Consider the following 7,228-nt stretch of genomic DNA (forward strand, 5'->3'; position numbering starts at 1 on the left):
ATAAGGGTCATCTTAACTGAAGTTTTTCAGAGACATCTCTGTAACTTCCCCTCTGTTCCTGAAGAGTTAGGCTTTGGGTAAGATGACCACCAATGTGGACCCCTGTCTCGGTGGGACACAACTCGCTGCTGAAGCAGAGAGGTTTTTGTCTTACTTTGTGCTCAGGATGACATGTATTTTTTGATGGGAGCTTTTTCTGAGATGAGAATTGTCTGTCCTCTTATGAAGCCAGGAAAGTGAAACAAGTCCTGTCTCTTGTTCTAGAGGAACAGAACTGAGAATGTCCCCTTTACAGCCGAGAATTCAAGGAGTATGAGAGCCTCATGATCTGCTGGATAAGAAATGTTGAAAATCTTGCAAGAATATTTGGAAAAGCCAGTTATGTATCTACTGTGGTGATGATCACAATATAAAAACTTTGACAGAACATACTGAAAAACATCCTGTGAATATCCTGTCAAAATATTTCTATTTAAAAATATTTCTACTATAAGGATTTCTAACTGTAAAATTTGTAACAAAAAGTAAATACATAAACCTTTTTAGAACAGTGAATGAGAATAAAAAGTAAGGCGAAGGATAAATTCAAACCTGGAGTTTAAGGTTATAACATGTATTCAATAATTGTGACCCAGTTTAATCCTTTTGGGTAAATCATGGAGCTGCATCTCCTAGGAGAGGCAGGAATCAGAGTGTGAGCAAGATTTTATGAGTCATTGCTTTAGACTTTCAAAGGTAACATATGCTTGACTCGGTTTGCATGAATAGAAACCTGTTTTTTACTAAGACTGGAATTTAATTTATCATTCTACAACATTAGAGCAATTTATTTTTTTCTTGAATTTTGAAGAAAAAGCATATAACAAATGAGTGGAAAAATAATAGTATTTGAAAATTTGAGTAGCACTTAAAGCATTTAGGCAAATTGTAGACCTGAAAGAAAATGTTATTTTCAGAAGAATCCTAATAGAGTAAAAGTTACACACTAAGTAGATTGTAAAAGGAATAAATTAGAAATATTTCAGACTAGAAATCAGAAATTATCTACTCTGTCTACTGAGTTAAGACTGTAAAGGTACTAAAAGTGATCTAGTTTCACAGTGTGAAAAAATTAACACTCCATTATTACACAGAGATTGAATTTCTTCTGGCTTTGATGGAAAAGCTGACCATGCGAACTTAGCAAACCATTTACCTTGCTGTAGACAAGATCCCCTCCAAACAATGTCCCCTCCAAACAAAACCCTTCTCATAAAGGTTAAATGCATATATACTATACTATACTATATACTAATAAAGTTAGTAAAACATAAATAATAGAAACAATATAAGTATGTTAATACATGTCAGTAATAAAGACATAAAAATTAAAAAATAACAAGCATAGTTGTATTTGCAGTTAATGTTTTCTTTGGTGTGCTTTACTAGTATTTAATCTTACAAGTAGTTATGCAGAAGGAGGTTTAAATTTTGTTTTTTTTTTTTGAAGAATAGCTATTCGTGCAACTGCAGATTTTCAAACAGACACTGGGCAGAGTTGGTTATTGGGATGAGATGGGAGGAGGGAGGGAAAAGCAACAACTTGGAGTTGGGCATGTGTTTGGTACAGAGAATGCTGCCAGACCCAGGAAAACTACCAGAATGAAGAGTTCCTCTTAATGTCATCTTTGTGTTTCAGTAAGCACTTTATTACTGAGTACTACAGCCTGGCAAAAGATCAAATGCCAGATTATGTCAACAAGGCCTAGATAAAGTTACGTGGGTTACTTGAAAGAAATTCAAATGCATAGTTGTGTTTAACTGTAATTCTGTTTCCCTAGGTTTATAATGGGCCATTTTTAGCGTAATTGTAGCATATCTTTAGCATATCAGATTTTTCTCTTGATTTCTAGAATATTTTTTTTTTTTCTGGGCAGATATTGACTTGTATGCCTGCTGAGCTTGACTGAGACCCAGCTTTAGTTACTGTTTGTCTGTGGACTTGTGCAGTGTATCCAAATAAAGGAGCTGTGTTCTCCTTTGTATCATTTTTCCAGTCCCTACCATTTCTCTGTGTGTGTGAGTGTTTTTTAAAGCATACTTTTACATTCTGAGCAGCAACTAAAACATGACTCTTACATAAATGTTTACAAGGCTGTGGATTTTGATACTATTGACTTTTTTTATATGCCACTTTAGGAATGGAGGGGGTTAGCTATGTCAATTTGAAGTAAATAGTTTTTTAAAATGATGATTTTATTATTTCAAATATGGCATAGCCTTAAAAGTTCTACTGTAATTTCCTCATGCCCTGAGCAGAAGTATTATTTAAGATACTGAAGAGGAATAATACTAAAAATATTAATGTAATCTCCCCAATAGGAGATTGCAAACAGATGTTTTTCTGTCACTTATTCTTCAGTGAGAAAGTCACTGTTTTATGTATCAGCATTTCTGTAAATGTTACACATAAGAAACCTGAAGAAGTCCATATAGCTACTATTATTTTTTTTTGGCATTGAACTAATATGAGAACTGCTATTTTTGCTAATGAAAGCAGACATTAGAGACTGTTTTGGGTGCCTGGCAACCCCTGTGTTCTTCTCAACCTGCCCGTTCTAGATACCTTGGAATATGAGTCCATGAATGTACACAGACTTTGTCATGAATATTTCGTTGCTTTCCTGTTACATGAAAAATTTATGCCAAGATGGAAACCTTCACAGAAAGCAAGCAGGAAATAATCTGTTATAAACAAAACAGAAGACTTCTCAAGAAGATCAGATAAAAAAGATCAAAAATTCACTGTAGACTGCATTGACTTCATACCACTAAGAGAGAAATGAGCAAATTTGGTATTAGCTTTTCAAGGTCTGCTGGGTGACAATATTATAGAGTTGTAGAATTGTCTGGGTTGGAAAGGGATCTTTCAGATTATAGAGTCCAACCATCAACCTAACACTGACAAAACCACCAGTAAACCATATTGCTGAGCACCATGTCTACCCATCTTTTAAATACATCCAGGGATGGCAATTCCACCACTTCCTTGGGCAGCTTGTTCTAAAGTCCATTCTGACTTCTGATATCGGTCACATTGCATTCATTGCCACTTCTGCACTCTTCAAAATTCTAAGTCAGCTCTGGTGTAATCCCACATGAACTAATCTTTCCAGTCTTCTTGAAGTTGCACATGATGCAAAAAGGAAAGATGCCTGCTTTATACTAACTGAGTTTGGTTCTGTTGTAGCAGGAGAAAACCATTCAGGCCATCCTTCTATTTCATCCTGGTTATATAAAGTGTTTGAAAGACAGTAAGTCTCATCAGAAGAAGCATGACCTGAGATTTATTGTCTGCTAATAAGAGGCTACAAAACTTCTTAACCTGAACACCAAATAACACTAAGTTGGGGCACAAGCACTGTTTTTTTTCTTACTGCGAAAGCTTTGTAACATCTGGAAGAATGATTTATTTTAGGGTAATTATACTACTTGTGCTTCCATATGTCCTGATTTGAGGTAAAACAAAACCAATTTTCAGTAATTTACTTTTCAGTTAAGCCTCTTCAAACTCTCTGAAATTAACAGCATATTCTTCAGACAGTGTCTGTGATCATTGTGATGAAGCCTGATGTTTATAGGAATACCAAAGGGTGGTATGCAGAGAGGCTTATACTTATTGCTATAACACCCAAGGTCAGCTAACTTTATTATGTGCCCGGTTGGAGGGTCAGAAGCAGAAGAGCATAGATGGGTCACACCTGCAGGGAGAAGCAGACAGGACAGGTGACCCAAAACTGACCAACCGGGTATTCCATCCCATCTGCATCATGCTCAGTATAAAAGCTGAGGGATTAAAGGGATCAGGCTCGCCCTTCAGTGGCTGGTGTCCAAGGAGGACTCTGTTTGCCTTTGATCCTGATCTGTGCATTCTGGAATCCAGATCCAAAATCCAGTTCCAGACTCTGTCGCTGAGTTCAGTCTGGGACTTTGCCAATATCTGCTGGTGATGTGATCGTCATCCTGGGAGCTTGATACGGTGTTGTATATAACTTTTCAGTTAAGCCTCTTCAAACTCTCTGAAATTAACAGCATATTCTTCAGACAGTGTCTGTGATCATTGTGATGAAGCCTGATGTTTATAGGAATACCAAAGGGTGGTATGCAGAGAGGCTTATACTTATTGCTATAACACCCAAGGTCAGCTAACTTTATTATGTGCCCGGTTGGAGGGTCAGAAGCAGAAGAGCATAGATGGGTCACACCTGCAGGGAGAAGCAGACAGGACAGGTGACCCAAAACTGACCAACCGGGTATTCCATCCCATCTGCATCATGCTCAGTATAAAAGCTGAGGGATTAAAGGGATCAGGCTCGCCCTTCAGTGGCTGGTGTCCAAGGAGGACTCTGTTTGCCTTTGATCCTGATCTGTGCATTCTGGAATCCAGATCCAAAATCCAGTTCCAGACTCTGTCGCTGAGTTCAGTCTGGGACTTTGCCAATATCTGCTGGTGATGTGATCGTCATCCTGGGAGCTTGATACGGTGTTGTATATATTGTATGTATTTCATTATTTTCTTATTAATATTATTATCTTTTTATTATTAATATTTCATTAAAGTAGTTTAGTTTTTTTTAAAACTCTGAAGTGTCTCTCTCTCTCTCTTACTTTCTCTCTTTCTCCATCTCTGAAGGGAGAGAGGTTAAACAGAGCATCTGCTGTTCATTCAGTGGCCAGTCCAGCCCAGACCATGACACCATACTACCCCATCTAATGTTCACATGTTGATCAAATTTAAGCTTGTTCTGTGTTTGTGCCATTTTGAAACCCCTGGTGCCAGAGCCTGTGATTCCACCAGTTCACTTTGAAAAAACTATCACCTGTTATAACAGTACATTATCTAAAAGAGATCAAGGAGTGAAACTGTCAAGTTGTGTGTAAATCTGCCTAATTTTGTGCTGTGATACCCAAAGCCCCATCAGGAGAATTTTTAAGTTATTGCCTTCTTTTGCACTGTTTAAGATGTCACTTGTACAACAACTATCCAAAAGATAAATCTATCCACATAAAATCAAGTTAGTAATACTAAAATTCCTAATGCATTTCACGGTTTCAAGACTGAAAATTTGCTTAGAATGTGTCATGTGGTTAATTTGCTTCATGTAATATTTTCAGGTCTGTCTTTATAGGATTTGGGAAGCAAGATTAGTTATTTTAACAGTAATACTGGAAGTACAATCAACTTAAAGCAGGGTGAAAGTTTTAATAGGCAAAACGTAAGATCCAAGTAGCCGTAGCACTAATGTGACATAACGAAAGAGAAGGCAATGGGGGAATAGACTAGGATGGATATTGATGGGGAAGGAAATCTTTAAAGATACTGTACAAGAAAGGCTAAAAGCATCATGAGCTTGTGTCCTAGCATACATGCTGCACAGAAAATGGAAGAAAAGCACTGAACCTACTAGTTTATGAGCAGGCTAGATTAACAAAACATATGGGTGAGCCTACTTAATTATCAAAAACTGAGTGTATTTTTCTTGCATCTGTTGAGTATAATGTGTATTTTAAAAGGGATGTACGGTATTTTGTATGGCAGAGACTTACATCGCAACAAGTGGAAGGTAGGATGTCTAGCTCCCACTTCGTCTTTCCTTGCCACTAAACGGGAAAAAGAAAAGCTGTATTAGTTGAGTTCTGCAAGAATGCCCCAGATAAATGTAATACATGTACTGTCACTAAGATATTTTAATCTTGACTGATGAATGTGGTACAGACCATTGAGGTAATCTGTTTGCAATAGACGTAATTAAGTTTTTAGTGAAACAGTGACTTCTGTCAGTTGACTGTGAAATAGTGGTGACTCTGATATCTACCCATATGTCATGGGGAACAGTTTGTGCACTGTTGTATACCTTGTCCGCACTTTTCCATCTGTGCTTAAGGGTTTTTCTTTTGTTATGGAGAACTCTTGGGTTTTTTCTTATTGGTAAAAATAAAGAAACTCCAGGCTAGGCCTGCCACCCAGTTCTTTTTTCCAGATTAGGTATATGTTTCGCAGAGGTTCCTGACTCCCATATCAGATTTTTCTTCTTATTTCACATTATTGAAATAAAATAGCTTCTCTTCTTTGGCTTGTCTGGAGAGTTTCTTCCCTTACCCTTTTTTAGGTAGTTTGTTCTGGATTTGTTGTGGAAACTTTAGGTTTCTTGGCATCAAGATCTCCTACAAATCCTCTTTTGAGTTTAGAAACTGCCAGTATCTCTCTGTAGGGCTCTCCTCTCCATTTTCCTAAGCCTCTGGTCTCCTCTTTTTTGGCAGAGTAATTGATTTCTCTCTAAAATGAGATCCCTTCTCGTTTTAGCTTTGTCTGATGTGGCTTTCTCCAATCTAAGCTACACCTGAACATTTCAGAGGAGGCAAACAACTGGTCTAAGAAAAAAACCAAAACCAAGACTAGGCATAGATTCCTCTAAATGGTTAGTCTCTGTTTTGCTTTGGTTTAAAAAAAAATAAAATTGTGATGATGATGAAGCCATTTTGGGCATTGCAGAGCCTTTCTGAGCTTGTTTTTTGTTTTCATTCAATCACAGCTTGAATAGTATGGCTTTAGAGACTTAGTGTATCTGCTTTGCTCAGGTCTTGGATGAGAGCCAGTTGTCTGCCACGTGATCTGTACACAACGTAGAAATACTCAGAGTGGGCTGATAAAGTGCATGGAATGACTGAGGAGATGGTGAAAATGCTATTGCTGCCCATACCTGAATTTATTGTTATTTTGTGGCTTTAGAAATTTATTGTATTAGTTGCTGCTTTGGGATTTGCTGGCACTAATTTTCATTCATTTTAATCTTTTTTCAGACAGTGTTATGATCTATTCCTCTGGATCTGGTTCTACTTACAGTGCCATCTTTTTGTTGGCTCTGAAATTAGGACAGTCCTAAAATCTTCAGCGAGAATATAAGCGCTTGCCTACTAAGCAGAGGTTCACTATATGTCTGTGCGCTGATCAATACAGTTATCTAATTAACTCATAAAAGCCATTAAAGGAGCTGTCCTGTGAATCCAGAATCAGTGTTGGTCCTGAATAGCCCAGCATTTATCTCTTTGCCACAGCACTTGAGGTCAACCAAAAGCTGAAGTATTTGTTCTCTCTGTCAGGTTGGAGGGGCTTAAGCCAAGAGGCCTTTGGGATGAGCTGCTTGGTTGTAAAACTTTTCTTTTTCTTCTTTTTTTTTTTTTTTTTTTT

Source organism: Calidris pugnax, unplaced genomic scaffold, assembly GCF_001431845.1.
Source record: "Calidris pugnax isolate Ruff unplaced genomic scaffold, ASM143184v1 scaffold44, whole genome shotgun sequence".
Taxonomy (NCBI): Eukaryota; Metazoa; Chordata; class Aves; order Charadriiformes; family Scolopacidae; genus Calidris; species Calidris pugnax.